This window comes from Primulina tabacum, chromosome 6 (genome assembly GCF_025594145.1).
Source record: "Primulina tabacum isolate GXHZ01 chromosome 6, ASM2559414v2, whole genome shotgun sequence".
Taxonomy (NCBI): domain Eukaryota; kingdom Viridiplantae; phylum Streptophyta; class Magnoliopsida; order Lamiales; family Gesneriaceae; genus Primulina; species Primulina tabacum.
The window spans coordinates 38,750,796-38,778,696 of NC_134555.1; the positions used below are offsets into that span (position 1 = coordinate 38,750,796).

Consider the following 27,901-nt stretch of genomic DNA (forward strand, 5'->3'; position numbering starts at 1 on the left):
GTACGGTATACCGTACCGTACCCACCCCTACTAACCACTTGACGACTAACGTACAAATATCACTCAACCCCCTCTCTCTATATATATGTTTATATATTTGTGTGTATATTATGCGATATCTTTCTCTGAAATGCGTAAAAGGGCATGAAATACAATAATCTAAAAGCTAGTCACTTCCAAAACAGACTGAGATGTTTGTATATGTAACGTACCCCATTGTACAAAAATAATGTAATTGTTATTTTTGTATACATTGCAATGCCATAAAAACTTATTTCGTGCCTTCTCAATATTTAACAATTCTAGTCACCTATCGTTACGAGTTTACCTCCTAAAAGAATAAGAAAAAAAATATGAGTACAACAAATATCAAGTTCAGTTGTCATGTTTCCAGATATCCTATTTGTATCGAATAATGGTCGGATTATGTGTTATATCCAGTTTTGTGCAACCCATGATACGAATCCCTCACCAACATTGCATGAGTTTGATTCCGAGTGCTCCTCAACAGAGCCGCGCCGATTTTCTTTGTTGGACTTCTGATAATGCTATCACTCTTTAGAAATCGTTGGAAAAATCACCTCCATGCAAGTATCTTCAACCTGTCAAACAAATTATATGCGTTTCATGAATGTTGAAGAGTGATCGGATGATAAAAAAATCGTCGGGATTCTCTCTAGTATACAAGACATGCCATACAAATTTAAAAAATTAACGGACCTAGTGCCCAACCCACAATCCAATTATAGTTTCCAATGCAGGTCTCAAATTATGTTCGGCTTGAAATAGAACAATTGAAAATAGGTCAGCCCCCAAGTCTTCCGTGAAAATATCGGTAATTTGCCCCCAAGATGGTAGAACAAAGTGATGATTATCTTGTTCATTATGACATCCATACAAAACAGGATGTAGATTTTCGAGATGCTTCATCACTTCCATAGCCAGAGTTATTCCGATGTGTTATATTTCTATACAACAAGCTGTTTGCAAGACATTTTTTCATATAAGCAATATCCTCAAGGCAAACCCCCGATATCCAACAACAAATGACATATCAGGTCAGGTGATAGTAAAATATATAAGTTTGTCAACAAGTCCACAATACTTTGATGTTTCCTTGAACGTTTCTCCATCTGTGGTTACGAAATCAGAGTGAACATTCATATGAATGATATCAGGCTTACATCCAAGTAGTCCAGTCTCTTGTAAAAGGTCAAGTGCATGATAAAACAACTCCAGATGTGCTAGCTCTATCTATCCGAAGAAGGTATCTAGGTCATCCGATGTCTATGGTAACAAAATGTTATGTTTGACTTCTTCTAACCCAGCAATATACTATCAGGAAAAACAAAATCAACACAAAAAACTAGTATCACCACTCTGTATGAGCTACGACGAACAAGTATGGAGTGGTTTGGATGGCAATGGCGAAAACCAACAATCACAACCCAGATGAATTTTGTCAAAGTATGCAAGGTCTTTTGTTTCAGACCATAAATAGCTTTCTCAAGCTCGCAACCATCTCTCCCTGAGCACATATCCTGGAGGTAGTTCCATGCACACATTATGATAAATGAAGGAATCATTGACATCTAGTTGAAACATGGATCATTCGTTATCCACTCCAATAAGGAGGAAGAGTACCACACAAAGTCCCGAATTTGTAATTGTTTAAGTTGGTCCCGATCAATGTTAATAAGACAACATATTATTCAAATTATTAATTTAATTTAGTAACAAATAGTCTCAACGGATCATTGATCGAATCAAAACACAACTAAAGAAGTTTTTTTAAAAATCTACAAGAAAAATTATAAAATCTATCGGCTAATAAAATCTATCGGCTAATAAAATCTAACACCTAAAGCTTGCAATGTATAATACAAAACAAGATAGGTATATTTTGATTATTTTCTAATATAAAAATATTCTCTAACAATGAATACGGTTAACTGGATAGCTTGTAGTAAGCAACAACAAGAAGCTTTTATTCCAGCAAATGGAATCGGCCATATGCATTGTCCTATGTAATTATGCTATAACCCCATCTATGTCCTAATCTAAATTTAAATGAATTTTTATATCCCCCTGGCCCGGTTAGAATGAATATTTGTCGTGATCTAGCATCGCCTAACTCAGACATTATTGGTCGCCTAAGATAATGTCCTATTTTAAACGCGTCTCTTGAATTTTTCCTTCAATAAACACAACCCCAACTTTCTCTCTAATATTTTCATTTCTTACAATGTCCATCCTCGTATTCTTGCTTATCTACCATAACATATCTGCGACTCTCATCTTTTACTCGTGAGCGCAATTTATGGCTCAACATTCAGCTTCTTACAACATAACAGGTCTATCTACCGTTTTATAAAACTTTCCTTTAAGCTATATAGATACCTTATGATCCCATAGAACATCTGAAGTCTTACTCCATATCAATCGTACTGCTTGTATTCTATGAAAACATCTCTATCAACCCCTTCGTCTCTTCACAAAGTCGATCCTTGGTACTTATAGCTCCGTCTTTTTACAAAGTCGATCCTAGGTACTTATAGCTCTCCATTACAGATACCTCGTCATCTCTTATCTTTCTAAAACCTTTTATTTCCCGTGTTCCCCCAAGATTCGAGCTTAGCATTTACTCGTTCACATGTCCCGTCTATCAAGACAATGTCATCTACAACATCATGCACCATGGTAACGTTCTTGATGTGTCAAGTGAGTTCATCCATGACTAGTGTAAAAAAAAGCATTGAGGTAAACAGTAAAGTTTTTTAAACAGACATTAAAAAACACACCTTATCTAATTCCGCGGATCATTATCCTAAATAACAGGATAACAATTAAATCTGGACCGTAGCCAAATCTCATCGGTGAAAATAATTCAATTTGAATCATACAAAATCCACCCCTTAGCTCCAAAAAAATTTGGGTAACCTAATATATGCTCAATTTCAAACCAACAATCTAGTAATATCAAACTAAATTACGTCATTCTAGATACTTAGGACCAGATTTAAATTTTGGCATCTGTATAATTTAACTTCACTATTTGCATTTCTTCTAATTTCTTCAGAGGCCTTTATCGGTCAAAATTTCATAAGGCAAAACCATATGAGACCCCAACCTTTTTCTAAATTACCCTTTCTAGCTGAATCTATTCTTGTGCAACTTCTGTCAGCCTTGACATTTGAATCTCATTTATCTGTTAGATACTTAGTTTTTTCGCAACCCAATCGCTCATAGCAAGATCGAATAAAATTCCATACCTTCTCATGGTATGTAGCACCTAAAATACATATGCCTTGGGAATATATGTTAATTAGAAAAAATTGAACTACAAAGACCCAAGGCAAATAGAAAATTTGAAGACATTAAAAAGCGGGAATACATTTTTCTAACCACAGAAAATAGTGATTCATTTACCATAGGCTTCAATTGATCATCTTTTTTCTTTCTTTTTTTTTTCATGCAAGGCACTGTGTTAATTTTATTTATTCACATATATAATGATATATAACTATGGGGTTGAATGAGCAACCTACAAAAAGATTAAACCTTACATGAAATTTGCAAATTCTTCACGTAAAACCTTCATGTCGTTGGCCGTGTTACAGTGGACGAACCCCGTCCCACTGGGATAATATTATGGAGGCCCTCCACCAATTCTTCCTCCACAATGGAATCTGCAAAAGGAGTTTAATAAAGAACTTGGATAAAGTAGATCATAAATACTTAAAAGGAAACATATTTCAACTCAAAACACAAAATTACACTTCACCTGTGACATCTTCCCCAACCTGAGACCCAGAAATCCCAATGCAAGAGTACAATGAATTCTCATCTATCTTCAACTGCTGATACGCTACATATACATCTTCAACAGTAGCAGCTTCATATAGTGAAGTGAGATCTTTGATGCAAGATATATCCTGGCAAAGGTATAAAAGTGGATTATCTTAAGAGGGGAAAAAAGCACGGAATTGCTAGAAAACCGGAAAGTTTTATGTTGGGGAAGGCTGCAAATACCGCAATTAATTTCCTATGAATTGTTACCTTCATTGGGACAGATGTCGACTGCAAGTGAGCCATCAATCCTAACCAATAAGCATTCGACTTGATTTCAGCTTCATGCCGCATTAGCAGTGTCCGTCTTGCCTGTAAATGAATAAGAGTTAAAGAGGTGAAAACAACCATCCATTTGGAATAATGGTGCACCGTCCAATCACACACACAGGGAGCACAACGCCTGGAGGATTTTTTTTCCAAATAATCAGGGTCAAAGGTGAGGCATATGGAAGTGAAATTATGCAGTTTACCAGTGTTTATAGACAGTTTCAAGGTGCCTTCGGATACCATAAACATGCAATCCATTATATTTTAACACTATATGCCACACGGAAGGCTCATTTCAAAAATTACTTTGGAAAAAACCTTAGAACAATTTTTTTCAATGGAGGATATATCGTTTTTTTATCCGATAATTTCACATTCCGAATAAAAACTTATTCAGTGCGTTCCATCATTGTCGTAGGTCCCATGGGGGTTGTAAGTGCAGCCAACCCCCTATTAAAGATAGGGCAGAAGAAGAAAAAATCATCACACCGTGTGACCATAATTTATGCTTTAGTCTAATCATCAGAACAACTAAATGGACATTTCTTGAGCCTAGGGCTGTTAAAATCGATGATCAACACTTGCTAATAAACAATTTCAATGGTCATTATTGGCATATTGTGTTGTTAAATTTAAGGTTCACTTACAATCGCTAGTGAGTAGTCATGATTTCAAAAAAAAAAAAAAAGAAAAGAGAGAAAAGAAACACTTTCGATAGTTAGCAAGTCACCAAAAAATTGAGTTGTTTTTCATTCCTGAAAAGGAACATACATGGAAATGACACTGAATTAGCCAACTAGCACACACAAGGCCGTTCATATATAAATACAGAGAGAAAACTAACAATAACACCTGGTTGATGCATTTTCTTTCTTACCAGGGATCTGGAAGATAAAATAATGTATTGCCATTGACCCTGGACTCTTAACATGCGCAAGGATGACAGCAACTTTAACCTTATGTTAAAAGCATCAATACTATCGTTGGTCCACTTCCTACAAATTCCACTCTAACACTGGAAAAAGTGATTACGGTACTAGTGCCAGGGAGTCATAGGTTTAAAACTCCTAATGTGAAAATCCTTACATAATTCATTAGGTTGTCCATATTTGTTGCTCAATACCAAATCATCAAGCACATTTATAAATTTGATGTTGATTCCAAGCATATATTTGCCTTGGTTTACAACTTGTACATGAGGCAAGCATGCTAAAGTAAAAATACTTTTCTTGAGACGCCTCCCATAAGATTGAACTTTGAGAACTGGTAGTTACTAACGAAAATCGATACAACTTACATTACAAAACAAGGCAACCGTATAATAAATCCATAGGCGTCAAGTACATGGTACCATCAACAGTGTCAAAATTACTAAATCTCAACCAATTGAAAAGTAAAAGATTGAAAATTGTAAGAACCAACTCATGATCATTTAAGAAGTAACTTACTCTATCCAATTCCCTTGGAGCAATTTGGTTGCTGTGCAGACCTCTGAGGACACTTTTGCAAGCATCAACAGCTTTATGCACCTGTGTATGTTGTTAAGTTGTTAAAAAAAAGATAGAAAGGTAATTCCAGCGGACATGCAAAATCTGTATGGGTGATTATACAGAAGAAATAAGCACCTTTCCAGGGGTTGATGTCACAGATATCACATACCACCCAAGCTTCAACCAGTCAAATAGGTTTAATTCAAATGACACATCATATGTCAATCCAAGAGAATCCCTGACGGTTGTAAAGAGTCTGTGCAAAGAGACAGAAATTACCAATAGCAACAATAGTTCTCAACCGCAAGCCATTACTAATTAACATGAGAATTGAACCTAAAGCCTTGTATATAAGTATTCTTAAGGAAAACATGACTAGTGCCCTTTTGGCATAGGCATTCACGGTACCATAAATATTACCTCGAATTTATGACCTCTGCCAGAAGTCCCAATGTAACAGCAAAAAATAATGGGTGACCCCGCAGTTTCCCTTGCACACCCTTTTTAGCATTCTCAGACTCTCCAGATTGTCGATCAAAATTTACATGTTCATCTGGAAAACAAACCATAAGTGAATATTCTGGTGTATGCCTTACGATAAACCAAGATTTCAATTATCATGGTATACTTGAAAACTTTTAAAAACTACCATATCACGGTGCTGCACAAGTGGAAAAATCTAGTACGAGAAGAGTTGTCAAATGGAAAAAAAATTCGGTCTAGATCCCAATTTATCATTAGCACTTTAATTGGGATTTCAATTTTATATTGAATGACGCTTTCACATCCTTTTTTGGCTACAACATGGCTTGTTTTATCATATTACCTATGTGAAAACAGAAACCAAGCAACTTACAGAAAACATTTACACCCCCAGAAACCACTTAATTTTTAGTGAAAAAAAATCTCTAAATACCATTCACAACCAAACAAGAATTTTTTTTAGCATCAACAAGGCAAAAGCTTAAAAAGCAACTAAACCTTTTTTTCCTAAAGCAACTTATCTTTTCCTCACATATAGAAATCTAATACACCCCCAAATTTTCGGTAGTAGCAGAGATGGTTATTGTCACAGAACTGAATGACATTAGCCAAGCTCAAAATATTCAGTAGAATGAATTCTTTCCTTTAAGTAACAGTGACATGGAGAGACATAGATCAAACAAAGTGGGAGGACAGAAGCTCTCCGCAGTTTTTATTTTTCAAAATGGATGAACATATGCTTCTTGTTAGAAGGTAAATCCGAGTCAAAAAGGGGTTGGCTAGATTGTGTTCATGCACAAGCATCCACAAACAAAAAAAGTACAACTAGAAACTAGTATCACCAAAATGCAGATTACATTGGATAACTCATGCCGAAACAGATGCCTTGGATGATGCCCATGCCACTACTATAAATGAATGGGGAACACATATAGTCCATCATGTACCCAAATAACTCACCAAATGTAGCAGAATTGCAAAGTGAATCTCGCAGATTCTTTCCATCAAAAGTTAAACCCCATCGATTCGGGGCAGGGCCTGCAATGTATGCACATGCTCGCTCATCTGTGTCCTTCAAAAACATCTGAGAAGAATGCACTAATAAAACATGCAGGATAGGCACAAACCAAAACATCATTAAGGAGAAAATTCTCAATTTCACCAACAAAAACTTAAAAGATTGGATAGCAAATGACAATAAGTCCTGGAAAAACAATTTATAAAATAACTACAAAGAAAAAAGCATGAGAGGACATTCAGCGAAGGCATACTTAGGTCAGCCCATATGCAAAGGCAAATGCCTCAAAGGGTTCAACTCTATCACTTCTCTCTAATCAGATGACAACATTCATTCATAAGATGAATTACGCAAGTGGGAATATGAAAAGGAAATTTTCAACCATGAGAATTATCACAATACCGAATAGCATAGATGTGACACCGTAATTAGATAAATACTTCAATCTTAACATTCTCCCTCAGGTTAAACATCAAGATGTAACTTTTAGAGATCAACTTGGATGCAGACACAAAGGCCTTGACAAAGATTTGCCAGCGACAATGCTTCTTCAACTGATAGAAGAAGTTAATAGTCAATGATCAAAATGGACAATGCTATCCCATATTGAGGAAACATGGACAGAACACAATGACCATGTTCTTTCCCAAAAATACACAAAAACACATACACAATGACCATGTGCATTTTTGTAGGAAGCAGTCTAGGCGATCGTCATGAAAGTTAGCGAGAGATAGGGACTCAAAGTCTTGCTATCGCTAGTGGGAGCATATACAAAGTGTATCCATAATCTCCTCCAAAACATGCTAAACTATAAGTATTAAAATGAAGACAAAAGCCATAAATCAAAAGCGCCAACATTGTCTAGATCTATACAAAAAGATGCCTCCAGGGGCTATAAATTCTCATTTGTCACTTACACGTATATGACAATCACATATTTTACATAGGTGAATTTACGCAATTCGGATTATAAAATAACATAAATCATTTCACAAATAATTAAAAATAACAGAAAAATGAATGACATACAGGTCGTAAACATCAAACTACATCAATATAAATTTGATAATAGAAAATCCAAGACATTATAAAGTTATGTCTGTACTTGTTGATGCTGCCAATCTGAAGCGTGTTGTCGAAATATGATTGGGTGGTAGTGTTGCGCTCTCTCAAGACCTTTTGTTTCTTTTACCGTACCTAGGTACTCCAAAATACAAGACTCGATATCCTCTTCTGAGAAGTCTCCAACAATACTCACCTAACAAATGGACGAAAAGTCAAAATTCTATAAGATGATTGTCACTTTGGTATTCTAGATTTCAAAATGACATACAACTAAATTTATTAAGTTAACAAAGGAAGATACAAAAACGTATACCTCCATATTGTCACAAACAAATTGATTCATCACTGCATCTTTCACATTTGCAAGTGTTAACAGTTGTAATGAATTTGGTGTGGGCTCAACAAACCGTTCATCTCCATTGAGCATAGAGAGCATGAGCTTGTGGGCAGTTGAGCGCTCTAAGCTTTTAGGAATAGAGCGGTAATAAGATAGATATAACTGCTTTGCTCTATCAAATGCTTCATCCAGCCAAACATTATGCTGCAAAAATATGTTCTTTCAAACTCAGGACAAGACTGAGAACGACCATAGATTGATCAACTGTCAGTCTATTAATCCAACTTGACTGCATTCATAATAAAATCGTAATCATCTTCTGGGTAAAAGATGTCCACATTATTTTTAGCAAAACTTCTGCTCTTGGTTTCAACTCACAGCAGCATCTCCTAGTTCAAAATCAAAGGTATACAAAAACCATATTTGACACACTAAGGAAGCTGCAAAATACAGATCATGCCCTCTGACGTTCAAAAAACAGCTCCACAATCTCAATTGAATCTCCTAATGGAGGTTTTTCTTTATGGTTTCTTTTTTTTTTTTTTTTGGAGGGAGGAGGATATCAGAAAATGAGATTGGTGAGAGCAAAGACAACTGAAAAATAATTACCTTGCAGCTACATGACTTGTCAAATAACACAAGAGACTGTGTCATCTACACATATATGATTTTATTTAAGATAAGATTCATATACCGCAGAAAACTTCAAGATTACCTCAAGTACCATATGCAGTAACTGGAAAGCAGCACGCATCCCACCATCTCTTAAAGTGAAACGGAACTCCATGCATATAAATTCCTCAGTTGACTCCAGAGAGCAATTTATCAGGTGGTTCACACAGAAAAGTTCTACCTGGAAATAAATATCATAGATAAAGTTACTTACAAGAACTGTGACCAGGAGGGGCAGATATTGTATATGTGGTCAAACAAAACATGATAACAAGCGACAAAAACCTTAAATATTACACAGAAAAGACTACTTCACAAGCAAATAGAGAATGTGAATAAAATATTGTGTTGTGTTGTTTGTTCTCCAATGTGACAGTAACACATTGTAAAATACATCATTAGAGATAAAATATCGAGGAAAAAACAGATTATAGATTACAAAAAGGAGAAAATAAAAATTAAATGGCGTGTGATGTCACCTGTTCACGTGAAAAATTGCCCACACGACCTCCCTCACTCAGTGTACGAACACCTACAATAACAGCTCCTTTGGCTTCAGAATTTTCAGCTGCTCGTCCACCACCAACTATGAGGCGCATGACACCACTATTAGCTTCATTTTTGGATACCTGGTAGCAAGACAACAAGAATCGTATGTAAGAGTGATTATGAAAATTGTAACTGGACCTACAAGTAAAGATGTTTGTTCACAAAATAGCTATGGCACAGGATAATAACTTGAGACTACAGCACATGACCAGCACGAGTGAGGAAGGACAATAGCTAAGAGTGGAGACTACAGCTTAAGACCAGTGTCAACATTCTTCTCCACTGAACATGTCATCATAGCCATAGATTAGGAAATATGACAAAGTATTTTACCAAATGCATTTAATAGGACCAAATGATGAGAAAGGTGAAGGCCTAGAACAGCATATGGACCGGACTTCATAAGAGTTTAAGAACAACACAGGGTCATTACACCTTTAGTTTAAAATTGACATGTAAAACAACTGCTTCACTGGAAGAATCACATTCTAATTTTTCACCATCAAAGAAAATGAAACATATCCACAAATTTGGTTCAAAATGCTCAGTCCAAATAAAGTTATGACTCGAAGTGGCCAAAAAAGTAGGATTAGCAAAGCCTTACAGCTTGCAATTTTCAATTTCAGACCTTCATGCTTGGGTAAAACAAGATAGATGGAACTAGGTGTTTCAAAATACAAATCAGATACATTTACATTAACAAACCAGTCCAACAACAATATGCCGGGGGAAGAACACCTTTAATGATAATTTATCCAAGTAACAGTTTTTTGAACACCCTTGAAAGACAACACCAACATCTACCATGTGACTATTAAGAATAAGAACAAAATCTTCTGGCAAATCCAAATGAACATCAAATTGATTCACCTTGTAATTTACAGGAATTCCATTTGAAAGACGCCGTTGGACTATCCCTGTTTCCTCATCATATATCTTTGACACTTTTTCTTGGTCAACAGGAATGAAGGATGGCTGCTGCAGAAACCTTAATTCCTGCAACTGTTCTGCTGATATCAGTTCTTTTGGAATCTCAAGCTGCAAAAGTGAAAACGAATCCTCAAGTTAGTACTCAATCTAAGAGAATTGGGGGACTAAAAAAATTCTCTTCTAATGGTATTCAACAAAAAAAAATGGGTAAGGAACAGGAGTGGTGATAATAAAGAAATCTAGAAAAGTGGCAAGAACTCATATGAACATAAGCTCTTGATTTTATTTTTATTTTTATTGGAACTATAATATATTCGTTAAGTAGGAGTTAAAAGTACAAGCGACGTACAAGAGATCCGCACAACATGAAAAAGGACAAGAAAAATCCTTGTCAACTCAAACACAAACAAAACTTCAACTTCTCACTAGATCTGAAATCGAGAAGTTCTTAAAATCTACATGCTTCCCTATCCAACTGGATGCCCGCTCTAACCATACTGACCAGAAAATACAGTATACTATTACTGTCCAAAAAGTTCCGCCCCTCTTACCGAGCTTGAGTCCAAGAGCTGCCACAAAAAGCTCGGGCAATGATCTCGGGACTACCCATACCAAATTCATTTCCTCCAAAGCTTTGAACCAAAGAATACTCGTGAAAGAACACTGAATAAGCATATGATCCTGATTCTCAACGTTCTTTTGACACAAAACACACCAATTATGGCACATAGCACACAAAGACCATTTCTTTTGCATCGTATCACAAGTGGGCAATTTACCCAGTACTGCAGTCGACGAGAATATTTGAACCTTAGATGGGATAGGGCTTTTAAAGAATGGGAGCGGAGCAGAGGGAAATCCCTAATCGGAGAGAAAGACTAACATAATGATTCGGCTGAGAAAAATCCTAAAAGATCCCCAACTCACACCCACGTATCTTCAACCCCCTCAACCAATCAGTCACTCTCTAAAAATCCTAACAAAGTGCTCAGTTCGTTCACTTCCTCGTCCCTCAAATCTATCCGCAGATGCAAATACCAAGACATAGAAGGAGCAGAGGAATAATTCTCCAACTGGACGAAATTATAAATAGGTTCAGTATGAACCAATGAAAGTTGGAATAAATTAGGATAAAGCTCCTTGAAGGAAGAAACCCCCCACTACATATCCTCCCAAAATCTTATCCTATTACCCCCTCTAACCACCATCCTCAAAGACTGATAAACTTCCACGGACTTCGAAAAGTACCATATCTCGCTAGACATGCGTCTTAACCATTGTCTTGTATTCCGTATTTGCTAACAATAATTTTCTTCCATAGCAGCTCGTCCTCAACAAAGCCCCTCCACCACCACTTCCCCAGCAGGCCACTGTTCCTTATACAATTTTACCAACACCTAAACCTCCTCTTTCTTTCAGTTTACAAACCGATTCCCATGCTACTATGTGACAATGTGAATCTCCCTGAGCTCCATCCCATAAAACATCTCTCATAATTTTTCCATGATCTTTGTTATACACCTAGGCACCCTAAATAGTGACATGAAATACATTGGTAGCGCATTCAACAATGCAGAAATCAAAGCTAATCTTCCCCCTTTAGAAATATATGTTTTCTTCCAACTTGCCAACTTCTTAGCCATCTTAGACAACACAGGTTCCCAAAACGACATTTTCATCGGGTTTCAGCCAGTGGAATCCTGGGATATGTTATTGGCCAACTTTCCTTCCCACAACCAATTTCTCGAGCTAACTGAACCTCTTCTTCTTCTCCTCAATTAATGCCTAACAGGACACTTTCTCCTTATTGATCTTTAATCCTGATATCTGAAAGAAAGCGTTTTAAGACCTCTACCAAAGATCTCAAATGACATCTTTGACAAAGAACAGAGTTTTGTCTGCAAACTGGATGTGTGACACCTTTACTCGCTCTCTTCCCACTTCCAAACCCCGAATGAGATTCGAAGCCTTAGCCTTATCAATCAATCTGCTCAGCACGTCTACTACCAAATTAAACAGGAAATGTGAGAGTGGATCACCTTGCCTGAGTCCTTTCTCACCCTTAAATTTACCTCTAGGCCTTCCTTTAACAAGAATTGAGAATGAAACGGTAGAAACACAACCTCGAATCAACTTACATCATCTCTCTCCAAATCCTTTTTTCAATATAACATAATCCAAAAAACCCCACTCCACATTATCAGACGTTCTCTTGAAGTCGACTTTAAAAGCCCGTCCTTTTTTTTACATCTCAACTCCTCCACCACCTCATTAGCTATAAGGCAACAGTAAAGAATCTGTCTTATTTCTATAAAAAGCACTTTGATTTTCTGCTATAGTATTGGGTAAAACTTTCTTCAATCTGTTGGTTAAGACCTTTGCAATAATCTTATACAAACTTGTTGCCAGACTGATTGGCCTAAAATCTTTTACCTTGACTGAACCTTGTTTATTGAGTATCAAGCAAATGTGTCTCATTAGTAATACCATTTAGGACACCACCTCAAAGAAGTCATCAAAAACCTTCATTAGATCATCTTCAACAAACTCCCAACACTCCTGAAAAAAGCCAATGTGAAGCCATTTGGACCAAGGGCTTTTCACTCTCAACACGGCTTTTTTAGTCTCAGCCTCTAAAAAAAAGTCTCTCCAACTCAACTCCCTGCTCACCATCGATAGAGCACCATTCCATTCCTTGTATTCCCCAACCCATCTTCCCATAATCACTGTAAAGTTTTCTGAAGAATTCTATTATGGACGACTCAATCTGCTCATTCTCTGATGATACCGACATATCCACCACCTCTGATTTATCAATGGTTGATATGTTCCTACATATGATTTAATAATGAATGAAAAATTTTGTGTTATGATCCCTTTCACACAACCATTTCACTTTCGCCTTTTGAGTATCGATCTGATTTCTTCGGCATGCTAGCTCTTCTATTGCACATTTGATCTCATTTCTCTTGATTGCTAGCTCCTCTAACCCCTTTCCCTCTAGTTCTTGCTCATCCAAATGCTTCGTTTTATTTTCCAATTCAGCCAATCTCATTCCAACGTTTCCAAAGACCTCTTTGTTCCAATGTAAAATCTCAATTTGTCCAACCTGCAACAAATAAGGGATGCCCTCATGTTCAATCAAATACATTTTGCATTCAACAATGGTGGGTCATACAACTCCAGCTCCCTAATCAGCGAATCAAAACACCTCATGCTTGTAGTTAAGCTCTACTACTCAATTTTTCATTTAACGATCTCACCACATTAAAATCCCCCACCAAACACCATTCTTCCCCACAAATTATTCTCAGACCTGCTAGTTCATCCCAAAAAGTATGTCTCTCCCTCGGTTTACAAGGCCCGTATACTGCTGTAAACCAGCATCTATTTCCATCATCTTTCTCGATTTGCATTGATAAGCTCTCGTTTAAAAGTCGAAGCCTTTTTAAATCTATTTAAAAAACAAAAGATAATCTATTTCTGAAGAGTGGACGATCCATCTATTTAAAAAACAAAAAATAATCTATTTCTGTTTAAAAAAAGATAATCTATTTCTGAAGAGTGGACGATCCATCTATTTAAAAAACAAAAAATACTCTATTTCTGAAGAGCGGACGATCCACTCTTTATCATCATGTTCACACGTTCATAACATACCAAAAAAAAAAACAACTATATGACTGTTAATAATAAAAACCTCTGGCTCAGCCTCTATGGGTTCCTTCAAACCAGCTTCTATGACAGCCACAATCTCTTCCGGTGTTAACTTGAATTCAGTTTCCCCACATCCATCAATATGCACTTTCTTTGGAACACAAGCAACAATTGCAGCTGGGAGTGGTGCAGATGGTTTTCCAAAATCCGAAATGAATTCCAACACCTTTGCACCAATGGAATTAACCTAATACACCAACAAGGGTCAAGAAAAACATCAGCCATGCTATGAAAATATTGGCAGCATAACCAAATGAGTTTCATGTTTCATCATTCCAAATTCATTTCAGATTCGTAGAAGGATTTATTTCATTTTCTTTTCTGTGAACTGTGTTCTTAATTTTCTGCTGTCTGGATTTATAGTTGATGTGTATAAACAACCTCATTATTATCCTTTATCAATGATTTCCGTTTTTTAAGATATCTATTATTTCCTCCATTGAACAGACAAGGGAATATTGTTTGAAATGAGAAGAGCCAATCAAAATAAGTGCAAGAAGGCATGTTCGAGGATCCATAACACACACATACAAGGAAACATAAGTCATACCACCAAGACGGTGCCAGTCCGACCAAATAAGGAGTGAATCATAATTTTATATGTTCAAATTAATGGAAGGCTGTTTCTCTAACTAAAATCTTTGGTCAAAACATACATGATGGATTTTAGTTAAGAATTTATAATTAGTCACCATCAGAGGAAAGGAAGTGCACTAGAACATCTGGAGAATTACCTCGTCAAGGGTTACAGTACCAGCAATTGCAACCAAACTCTCATGTCATTGTCTTTGATCCATTACAGTATGACCAAGTGCATCACTTTCCATCGTAAAATCTAAGTTATCTACTGATGATACATTGTCAATCATAGCTGCCAATTGTTCGCTGTCTTTTAATAAAGCATCTAGATAACGGGCCAATTCGCCATTTGTAACGCCAAACTCTTTAAGCCTTCTAACCTAAAATGCAAGATATGAAAAATAGAACAACCATATGAATAATATCATATAGAATTAAAGCCAAAACAACGGAAAACAAAATATATACAGTTATTGACATCTATCTTATTACAATTTTAGGCCACAGCTTTCTCAAAAAATTTAAATACAAAGTGGAAGGAGGGTAGACAGGACTATGTGGCGTGTCTTCACTTCGGTGAATGGACTTGTTCTATAAAACAAACATACCTCCTGCACAGCAACTTTGATTGCATTTTGCCAATTTTGAGGTTCCGCGGTCACCGTAAGAGTGGTAACGGTACAACCTTCTCTACCAGAATCACTATGGTCTAACTCCACTGAGGTAAATGGGGGATTTGAACTCTGGAAAACACATCAAATAAGCAATTAAAGCTTAAATAACACTAAAACCATGTGAATTAGACCAACTATTATTTGGAAAAAAAATGCTTATAAGAGAATCTCATAGACCCAAAAGCCAAGCAAATCTATGCATGCCTACATTCTCCAATTGTATATTATGGCAACCCAAATATAGATGCACAGAATATAGCGGTGAGGGTAAAAATGCCATAATTCCATAAACATTTTTTTTGATAGAAAACTAAAACTTATTATAATAATAGAAGGGTTTACAATAGAAGCGGATGAGTAATCCGCAAAAAGCCTGACAAGGGAAATCGGAAAAACACTAATCATAAGTCATCGAGCCCAGCTTTGATTCTTTGAGAAACTACTGTCAGATTGACATTGCATTGTCTTGATAGTTTCAATCACTACTTCTCTAGCAACAGGTCACAATTTATAGATTATATGAAGTGCAAACCAAAGTAATGGCAGCTAATTAGTAATTAGTAATTTCTGGACATTGAAAACAGGAAAACATTAAGAACATTCTTAATCATGCTTGCCTTTAGCTGTAAGTGCAAGAATACACGAGAAAGAATGCTTAATGTGAACATTTAATGAGTGAAGGCATCGAGTTGATACTTTTTTCTCATTGTGTGTTTAGTTCTTCTTCATGATAGTAAAAGTAAATGCCATAATTTCGGTATCAAATGGGTTTTCACTTCAGCTCGTAAAAGATTAAGTATGGCCTATTACAGTATAAATCAGTTAGACGTGGACCTAGAGTTTTCTCTTCAAAGGTAATCAAACAAAGAGGAAAGTTAGTTAACCTTGTATTGAGTATTAATACGGAAATGCAAAGCAGAAAGAAAGATCCTCTTCATCAACACATTCCTCAAATCACCATATGTACGGGCCTTGCTGACAGGGATCTGTAGTTATGCATAACAAGTGATAAAGTCAAAGGGGAAAACTTAAAATGTAAGGACCCGGTCACAACAAAACACTCGCATGTAACTAAAATGCTGAAATTTGTCACGGGTTTACCATACAAGAAACTGAAACAGTCTATTTTTTTATTTTTTGTTTTTTTGTGGGAGGCGGGGGGAATGCAGAAACGTTTGGAGTGCTAGTACAACAATGAAGGAATGAAGATAACAAAAGGATCATTGGAAACAAATATTTATCCTAGTCAGGTGCTGTCACCTTGCAAAACATATTAATTGAGAAGTTCTGAAGCAATTCATGCTGAAATATATGGGGTAGCTTCGCATCTGTGTGGATTCCGGGAATGGACCAATTATGTTGAACAGGAGGGCCAACAGCATGTCTTTCCTTCTTAAAAATTTTAGACTGCTCGATGGGAGAAGACCTTTCATGAGATAAACCACTGGCCAATCCAATGGGAAGCTTAGGAACAAGGAAACTGGCCATTGCACCAAAGGCAGTTGGTGTAGGTGGAGCACCCACCTCACTTTCTGTTCCAGTCTGTCCAAACACTGCCTGCAAAATACCTGACAATCAGCTAAAAGGCTATACGTACAATAAGACTAACTCAAATTTAAAAGCATAAACTGCAGAGTAAATTAAATAACGACATACTTCAATGCGGTCAACCGTCTTTGAAATGTCACCAATGTCCCCAACAATGTATAATGTGGCATTTCCGGGAAAGTACCAGCGCTCATGAAATTTTCTAATTTTTTCTGCATCCCATTTCTTAATCTGCTCTTCTAGTCCAATAGGAAATCTTTTACTCAACTTGTTCTCAGAATGCAAGTATTGTAACAACTAAGCCAACAAAATCAAGGAAGAAAATTTAGAGGAACAGTTACATATAAATCAAAAGAAAAAAATCTGGTAAAAGATGGCTGGTTAAAATATATAAAAAAAGGCTATGCACACCCATCTCTTGTAGTGGTTACCTGGCAATCAACGCGGTACTCGATGGTATTCATCATTTGAAGTTCAGACAAAATTGCTCGTCTTTCTTTTTCAACTCGAGATGCCAAAAATTTTGGGTGAAAAGCAATCTACGGTAATTTTAAAATAAACAAATCAGGCAGTTCAAACTCGAGGCATCAAATGAAAAAATCATAATATAGCACACGCATGTGGAAAAACTCAAAGACCTCACTTGAAACCAATTCCCTAATTAACGAAAAATGTCGATCAATTCAACAAATAAAGAACAAAAATAGAAAGTATACCTCCTTCAGAGCATCCAGAACACCAAGCATCAAATCACCTTCAGAGTCCTAAAGATAAAATCTTCCACTATGGTAAGGATATAAAATTGGCAAAAAAAAGACAAAATTATAAGTGAAAACCATCTATTAGAATTTAAGTTGGGAAAGTTTGTCGCAGTTATCTTATATGATAACTGGTCAGTCCAAAGATTTCTAGAGTTCCAATCATCCATGATGAACGATTTCTTCATAATGTTCATAGCGATTTTTTAATATCAAATAAGGAGAACATAAAACATGACCAACCTTTGTACTAGATGGTGAATGGATGTGAAAAACGGTGTGATGAAAATCAGTGTACGCATTAGATCTTGCCCCAGTTCCAAGAAGTTTTTCACGTTTCTTACTTCCAAGAAATGCAACATGTTCAATCATGTGAGCAATTCCTTGCTCATCATCTTCCTCATCTATTGATCCGACGTGGACTTCCACGTGTGCCTCAAACCTATAGTTCAAAAGTGCTAAACCGTGAGGGCATGAGAATGACAAGATCATTTTCTTGACACTCTGACATTTAGTTGTCTAGCATTGAAAATATAAATATTTCTTCTTTAGTGATTTCACAACTCAGACTCATGTACCAAAGCATACATGTTTTACTAACGTTATAATCTTTCCTTGTCAGTGATTTTGCAACTCGGACTCATGTACCAAAAGAACAAATGTTTTACTAACATATTAGATATTTCTTTGTATGTGAGTCGTGAAAACACGGTGTTAGCACAACCAAAGCAACTCAAAATTCATATTCCCTTCTATCCGGAAAAGAAAAGACAAAATTAGCTTTTTTCTCTTAACCATAGTCATTGCAAATAATTGTCTCGTGTCCTTGTCCAAACATCTATATTTATGTTGATGCTCCATTACTTTAGAAGAATGGTACAATCCTTTATCCCCACAAAACACAAACACAAGTCCATGTATCTATTAACACCTTAAGTCGTGAACCCATTTAAAATGGTTGTGATTGTTGACAGTGAAAATACAGTAAGATCGAGGGCAATCAATGGTTCATTTTTGTCTTTTCTAATAGCATACAAAGCCTCCCTTCAACATATATGAAAGGACATTTGATAAGACGCCTCAGTGGATTAAAATATAATGTGCAACAAAAACTAGTATAGCCTACCCAATGAAAAGTAAGTTTCCCATAAAGGACTTTCCTACTTTGACCACAATCCAAAACTTAGCATTATATGTATGCTCTGGGACATAGAGCAGCTGTTTTGGAATGGATTAGCGTTAAATCATTGAGTTCTCTAGTGCTAAATTTCGGCTATCTAGTCGTACATTTTTCACTCAACTAGGTTGTAATCTCGTTTAAAGGTGTCAGCCAATTCTCAACCTCGAATTCGTAACTGTATTTCCTTACCAACATTAGAAGTTGTGTACGGGATGAAAAGTGTTACTAACAGGCCGCCGCTAACCAACAAAGGTTGCATAATTTCAATCTATTAGTTATATTTCGTGTTTTTTTTTTTGGACAGGAAACAATACTTTTTTATTATAAATAGACGTGTTACAAAAGTAGCGGATGAGTAATCCGCAAAATATAAAAACGCTACGACACTATCATCATGACCATATATACTTCCAATCCCTAACTAAGTCTGAAATATATAAATGATTAAACTCTGTCAACTTAGTCGACCAAGTCGCAACCCTGAATTTGATCATCTCCCATACTTTGTCAACGGAGTCCGACAAATCCTTGAATATTCTCCCATACTTCGTCAACGGAGTTTGACAAATCCTTGAATATTCCGTTATTCCACTCCAGCCAGATCGACCAAAAATCGCAATGAATTACCAGATACCAGAATCTCTTACCTCTTCTCCTTGCTGGAATTCCAGGCTCAATAATGAACATGTCTCGTCCCCTTCTCGGAAAGATCTAATCAAATCTCAACTCTTGCAGCACTTTTGTCCATATTCCACTCGAAAAAAAACAATGTATCAGTAAATGATCCTGACCCTCCTCATGGTTTTGACATAAAGTGCACCATTGTGGACATAAGACACAACCTGGCCATCATCGTTGCACCGAGTCTGAAGTAGGAAGTTTCCCAAAGCTACAATCCACGAGAAAATTTGAACCTTCTGCGGGATAGGTACTTTCCAGATATTATCATAACAAGAGAATATAGGGAAATTAACGAGGGGAAAGAAAGAATCATAGAAAGATCGGACGGAAAACGAACCGGAAGAGTCTCCCAACCAAACTCTAAAATCCTCTGATCCCAACTCTAACCTCACTGCGTCTAAGGCTCCTAAAGTCCTAATAGATTAACGAACTCTCCCAACTCGATCTCATTTAAATATCTTCTAAAATGCACATCCCAGCGAAAAGTTTGATTTACTCCTCTATCGACAACCTCAAAAATGCTACGAATAGGTTTATTAGTATGGGTACATATCCGAAACAGAGATGGAAATCGCTCTTTGAACGAAGGACCCCCTCCCCCCAATCATCCTCCCAGAACCGAATGATATTGCCCTCTTTTAACATTGTTCTACTCAGTTGATGAAATGCCGGGTAAGAACGAGAAATAAATTTCCAAGGGCTTCTAAAAGTCGCTTTCCTGGTCAACCCCAAGTCCCACCCATTATCTTGAAGACCATAAATGCTTTGTATAACTTTTTTCCACAATGTCTCCCTTTCCTTTGTACCTCTCCACCACCATTTCCCTAGTAATGCTTTATTCCTCAAACAAATATTCCCCAATCCCAGCCCTCTCGTGTCCTTCGATTTACAAACATGTTCTTATCCAACAACATGACAATGCATGTCCCCGTCCGCTCCGACCCACAAAAATCCCTCATCATTTTTTCCATCTTTTTGGCCACCTGATTTGGCACTCTAAACAAAGACATGAAGTAAGATGGCATTGCGCTTAACACTGATTTTATCAAAGATAGTCGACCCCCCCTTGATAGGAACGACTTCTTCCAACCTGAAAGTTTTTTTGCCATTTTGGATATTACCGGTTCCCAAAACTCCAATGTCATAGGCTTACCTCCCAACGGGACCCCGAGATACTTAATTGGCCAATCATCTTTTTTGCACCCAATTTCTTGCGCCAAACCAATGACTTCCTCATCCGAAACATTAATCCCCAACACAACATTTGTTTCAAAATTTATTTTCAAGCTCGATTTAAGCCCGAAAAAATTAATTATTTCCACTAGTGCCATCACATGCCTCTTTGATTGTACCAAAAAAAAGTATTATCCGCAAATTGGATATGTGAAATTTCTAAATTTCCCCTTCCCACAACAAGTCCTCTTACTTCGTTCAATTCCTTTGCCTTGTCAACCCTCCTCCCCAAAACATCAACGACTAGATTAAAAAGAAAAGGGGATAACGGATCCCCTTGTCTGAGGCCTCTTTCCCTTTTAAATTTTCCCCTCGGCTTTCCGTTGATAAAAATTGAGAAGGAAACATTAGACACGCACCCCATGATCCACTTCCTCCATCTATCTCCAAACCCTTTCTTTTGTAACACAAATTCAAGAAATCTCCAGTCGACGTTATCGTACGCCTTTTCCAAATCAACTTTCAGCACCCAACCCTTTTTCTTCCTTCTTCGGTATTCCTCGACCACTTCATTGGAACGAGGCAACAGTCCAGAATCTGTCTTCCTTTGATAAAACACACTGGTTCTCCGCAATTGTACAGCTCAAAACTTTCTTCATTCTGTTTGTCAATACTTTGGCTAATATCTTATACAAGCTCGTTGTCAAGCTAATTGGCCTAAAGTCGTTGACCTTAATCGCTTCTTGTTTCTTAGGAATGAGGCAAATATATGTTTCGTTTGTAATGCCATTAACAACACCTCTTTCAAAAAATTCAGCTAACACCTTCATTAAATCCCCTTTGACCGTATCCCAACTCTTTTGAAAGAAGGCCAATGTGAATCCGTCCGGCCCTGGAGCTTTGGATCCATCACTCTCAAACACCGCTTTTTTTATCTCTTCCTCCGAAAAAGGAATCTCCAACTCCTCTGCTTCGAGCATATCCAAAGGGCACCATTCCAACCCATCAAATCCTCCATCATCCCCCTCCGATTTTCTATACAATTTTGTATAGTAGTTGATAATGTTCTCTTCAATCTGTCTCTCTTCCGTATCCACCGACCCATCCTCCAACTCCACTTTATCTATAGTCGATCGACTCCTTATGTTGTTCAACAACGAGTGGAAGAATTTTGAATTCTGATCTTCTTCCCTCAACCATCTCACTTTTGCTTTCTAACTCTCCATTTGGAATCTTTTAAACGACAAATTTTCCAGTTTACATCTTGCAGCCCTTCTTTCGGTATGTAAATTCTCAGACCTGCCTCCCTCAGCTTCTAACTCATCTAACTGATTTATCATGTAAGTCAATTCCGCGTATCTGACACCCACATCTCTGAAAACCTCTTTATTCCAACTTGAAATCTCGACTTTCATCTTTTTTTAGTTTTTCATAAATTTATACCCTTTCCATCCTTGAGTGACCCCATCGTTCCACCATGTCTGAACCAAATTTTTTAAATTATAATGTGACAACCAAGCGTTCTCAAATCTAAACGGAGCAGGTCCCCATTTCGACTTAGTAGTATCAAACATCACCGGACAATGATCCGATGTAATCCTGGGAAGCATCGTCTTTCTGAAATTTGGAAAAGCTTCCCCCCAGCCATTGGAGATGAGATATCTGTCTAGTCGGCAACAAATCAAATCAGCCCTATAATTTGACCATGTGTACTTTGCATTCAATAGAGGGGGGTCATGAAGTCCCAATTCTCCTATCAAACTGTCAAAACATAACATACTCGTAGTGTTTGAGAGGTTGTTAATCTTTTCTTCCGTATTCCTGACCACGTTAAAATCACCTCCCAGACACCATTTGTCGCCACAAATAGAGCTCAAGCCTGCTAATTCATCCCATAAGAACTCTCTCTCTAGGCTTGACAGGTCCGTAAATAGCAGAGAACCACCACTTGATGTTGTCATTCAATATAATTTCAATCGACACCGAGAACTCCCCTATCAAATTATTACTGACCACCACCACTCTCGAATCCCACATCACTAGTATACCCCCTGATATCCCAGCCGAAGGTAGACAGACCCAATCCACAAATCTAGACTTCCACAGACTAGTCACAAAACGTTTATCAACCTGTTCTTTCTTTGTTTCCAAGAGCACCACTAAATCCGGGTTTTCCTTGTGTATGACAGTTCGAACTAACTCTCTCTTTTTTGTCGCCCCTCCTCCCCTGATATTCCAAGAGAAAATCTTCATAACAGAAAGTTTTGACCCTTCGAGGACGAACCTCTCTCGTAGTTAATTCCACTCTTCAACCTATGAAGTTCTCTCTTCAAAAGACCCGTCGATTTCTTCCTCTCAACCCCACATTTTCCATCTGCACAATCTCCTCATATTTCCTTTGCAACACGCCGATTCTTCTCCACATCTAGCCCTTTGGAAATTTCTCTCTCGGAACCCGACAAGACATCTACTCTTTCAGCCTCTCCTCCTATTAGACTACTAGACAACCCCAGTACAGAGAATGACGCCGGAAAAATGGAATGGAGCTTGAATGAATGGTTTAGAAATGAAGAATGAATACTGGTTAGTACATGTCCCACATTAGATTTCGCATTTTCAGGTTGACTTGGCTCGGTGTGAGACATATTCCCCTTCGGTGATGAGAACATCTCTTTCATTACTGCTGCCTCTTCTACACATCTCATTGACTCCTCTGACCGCATCGAACACTGGCTATAAGTATTTGATGAGTCAAAATCATTTTCCAGCAAATCATCTTGAAAGTCTTCAAACTCCACTGTTGTCTTGTCCTCTAAATCATGAATCCCAAACTTGTTAATGTCGTCGCTGTTGCCGAGAACTGAGTCTATTCTCATCATCGCCGTAACCCGCTTCTATCCAAACACTTCCTCTTTTATGTCTTCTGCAATAGACATTCCCATAAGTAGGCACTAGTTGATTACTGGTTGCATTACCCCCCTGATTTTCTTCTCTTCATCATCACAATTAATCATAGAATTGATTGGCGATCGTCTGAATTTTGTTGCTTCTTTTGGGATTACTTTCCTCAATATATTGTATATTTTTCCCTCTTTTGGTTGTGTCGATGTCTCATTATTACCCGATGAACAATCATGTTGTTCCTTCGAATGCCTGGAGCCCTGCGTGTCTTCCTTCCTCTTCCCGATATCCCCATATGTATCTCGTACATTCTTGGCTTTCGTGCTCCTTGATTGATCGAGTATAACCCCCGATTCGTTATTTCCTTTGATAGGACATCTTATGGACTCCACAACTCCTATTTGTTTCCTATGAATGTTTATGTTTCCCCATCCCGCCAAAGTCCTCTAGCCATTCACCACAACTTGTGCATAAGTTTGACGTTGATACTGCTCATATGCTACTGGATCGAAGGATTCGACCTGAATTGTTATCTCTATATTCCCCACTTCCAACGGAATCCGCATCCTACTCTGAATAAACCCTCCTTCGATGCCTTTAACCTTGATCTTAGCTGCTTCCAGATTACGAAAAGATATTGTATCATCGCTGATGGCCAGCAAGCCCCTGCAGTGTTCCCCGATGATTTTGAATGTATCCTGCGACCATAGATTCCAAGGTATCCCATAAAGTCGAATCAAGCTGTTGCAACATTTGTCTACCATATCTGACGTATTAATATCCGGTCTCCTCTCCTCGAAATCCAAAGTCACCCCATTATCGAAGAATCCTCTTTTCAGCTTAATATAGTAAGCTAACTAATCCGAATTCGTTGGCCACCATACTGCTTTGTTGGCTTGAAACGGAAATAACTCAACCGATTTATTTGTAGATTTCCCAAGAACGATTTGAATAAGCTCCCAAGAGATGTTCACCCTACCTTTGGTAACAACAATGGCTTCATGCCACTTCATCTCCTTTCTTAGCTTACCACTAACCTCCATATCTGTCAACTCCCCTTGTTTAAGCTCCCTCTCTATTGCTCTACCATCCTGTTTAACTGAATTGATTCTCGGCGGGTATAAGCCACGATGTAGAACAGATTGTCTGATCTTACTCTGATAACTCCCTGACAGTAGCTTCCCCAAGGTAATCGAAATATTCTTCAATCCCCATGAATTATAGCCATTGGGTACGATTGTATTTTGCTTTCTGCCCCTTGTACAGAATTTGGATACCTCGATGAATCTTGCACGTTTATTATTAATTTTCTGCAAAGTGAAGACCGCATTTCTGCCCCTGTATTGATGGAAATCTGATTCTGAAATGGGGTTATTGACGAAGTCATTGAATCTTAGGCTTACCGAACGTGCCTCGTCACGATCAAAGTCCATCATGTAAATCGATTTCCTGGTTCTTTCTTCCCACCAAATCGAACAGCCCCCATTTCATCGTAGAATGCAATGCTAGCGAGGATGTCGTAGAACTTTGCTTGACCTGTGAGCGCCCCACACGCGAGAAAGGATACGCCGGAAATTTGCTAGAATGAATCTGTAGCATAGACACGAACAAAAAGCAGAACACGCCCCGCCTATAATAGGAATAGGCCGAATAACTGAAAAACGATTTTCCGGCAACCGACGGTCGACGTCGGCCTCGGTGGTGAGAAAGTGGTCAACGGTGAAGGGGGATCACGAGGCACTGTGAAAGGGAAAGGGTTGGCCGCAGGAACAAAGGTAACAGGAGGGAGAGAGCATTTTAAAAAATTCTCTCTCTACAGTTTTTTTTCCATTTCGAGACCAACATCTTACACTTATTTCGTCTTCATTCTTACGTTAACATCATTTATTTCTGTCTTTTCTCTCATATCTTTATGCTAAGAGTTCATATCAAGCAACCTGTTGACGGAGGGTCTCAGAAGCTTTTACAGGGATCCAGTATATACTCTCATGACTAGTGTCCTCACTCATCCCCATCATTTTCAACTCGCATTTGTGGTCATATTTAAAACTCGAAAGATAGGGACATTACAATTAAAACAACACAAAAAGAGAACAAAATAACTAATGAATAACAAATACACTTAGTAATAAACATAACGGATGAAACCCAAATAATAATAAAGAATTAACCATTATCCCAATATAGTTGGTTTGAAGTCTACGAAGAATCCATTCTGCATCTCGTCTGGTCAAAAGCATGAGGCAACATGGTTTGGTGTTGAACATAAGAAATTCTTAAACTCTTATTCGATATCCATCATCAGAATGATTGTCAAAGGGGTTGGTTGTTACTGGAGAGGTATAGTACCTATTGGGAGGGACTTTGTTGGGCAAAATGAGGTAGCGAAGACCATTTTTCAGTTGTCCACGATGCAATTTCGGGTGGGAAGGAAGCTCAAGACGCAAAAATTGCTCATATTCTCTTCTCTCTACTTCTGGATCTAATCTATCCAAGCTCTGTTTTTCAGTAACACCATCGGGACATGTACTTGCTGCATGTGGCTCATTGGGGCCTACGGCAGCACATGAAACATGAAGACCAACCTGATATGATAAATGAGAGAGAACTCAATATAATATGGCATATTGTAAAATTAATTGATGACAGTTTTTGAAATGATCAGACTTGATAAACAGAAGTGTATTGCTTTGGTGACTGCTACAAGATACATCATAATATTTTATTAGCAAGAAACATAACTGCCATGTAAATCTCCTCACAGCCAATCTGAAAAGAAAAGAATAATATCAAAGGAAAGCATCGCAATTCCACAAGAATGCGAGTGATAAACTGATTGGTGAATTACAAGAGCAGTCCAACATAGACTAACTATCACTATCACTCAGAGAACTGAAAAGGGACAACGGAAATTACCACAGAGTGGATGATTTCTTACTTTATCTTTATGAGGTTTGAGCTTTGACAAATGAAAAGTTGACCTGCCCGCAAAGAACCCAGAGGTGAAATAATTTACACCAATTTGCTTTCTTTTGTAACAACCAAAGCAAGATACTCTCTGACGTTCATGATTGATCTCAGAATGATATATTTTCGAAGTATTCTGCATTTACTTGCAGCTTGCAAAGAGAAAGGGCATCATCCAACAGACAACCAAACACGATTGTAAGTCATCCTACACAGCTAAAGCCAAAACCATACAAATACTGACAAAAAGAAATTCCATTCACTCACTAAGCACCAAGAATTAACACAAACGAAACTCCGCAATCCCACCTCCCAACCACCAATTTTAGAGGGATCGAAGAAAGGGAAAAAGATGAAAACTTTAAAGCAGTTGAACCAACAGAACAAACCTTACTGTTGACAAGATATGCACGGCTGCAGCGACGTCTACTCATGTGGCGCCAAGTAACTGGTTGCTTTAATTGAGCCCGATTGAGCTGAATTGTATTTGAAGTGAAATTGCGATTATCTTTACCATAGCGATTGCCTGCATAAATCGGAGCTAAAAGAGGTTTCGTATTGAAAAGAACTGATGAGGCCTGCATAATTTTGGTCAATTCGAGTCGATTAAAATCCCCAAATTTATGAGGTTTTGGAGAGAAGGAAGAAAAGTACGATAAAGTTGGGAATCTTATGTAAATCGTTCGTTTTAACGGTTAAGTTCCATAAATATCAGACTGCGTCGGACGGAGGCGGCGGTGCGTACGTGGTGGCGATTTGGCCAAGTTAGCTAGGCCTTTTCGTATTTTAGCCCATAATAATAATATATTAGTATTCGGATATAGAAGGTTTGTTTATATGGATATTGATATTGTCTATTTATTACATTATATGTCTATTGAGTTATAAATCATGATCACTCATTCAATCAAGATGTGTGAATGAGTGGTTACAATTCATCACTCAGCATATGTGTCATCGTGGTTGAATAAGTGACCCTAATTTATCAACTTAACACATTATCACGTGTTGAGTTGATGACGACACTTCTCATATGAGTAGCATCTATCAATCCGTC

At 37.6% G+C, this 27,901-nt stretch overlaps 1 pseudogene; it reads right to left on the reverse strand.

Moving 5' to 3' along the window:
- Positions 1 to 194: 194 nt before the first annotated feature.
- On the reverse strand, positions 195 to 27,647 carry LOC142549405 (stromal processing peptidase, chloroplastic-like; annotated as a pseudogene).
- Between the last annotated feature and the right edge of the window lie 254 nt (positions 27,648 to 27,901).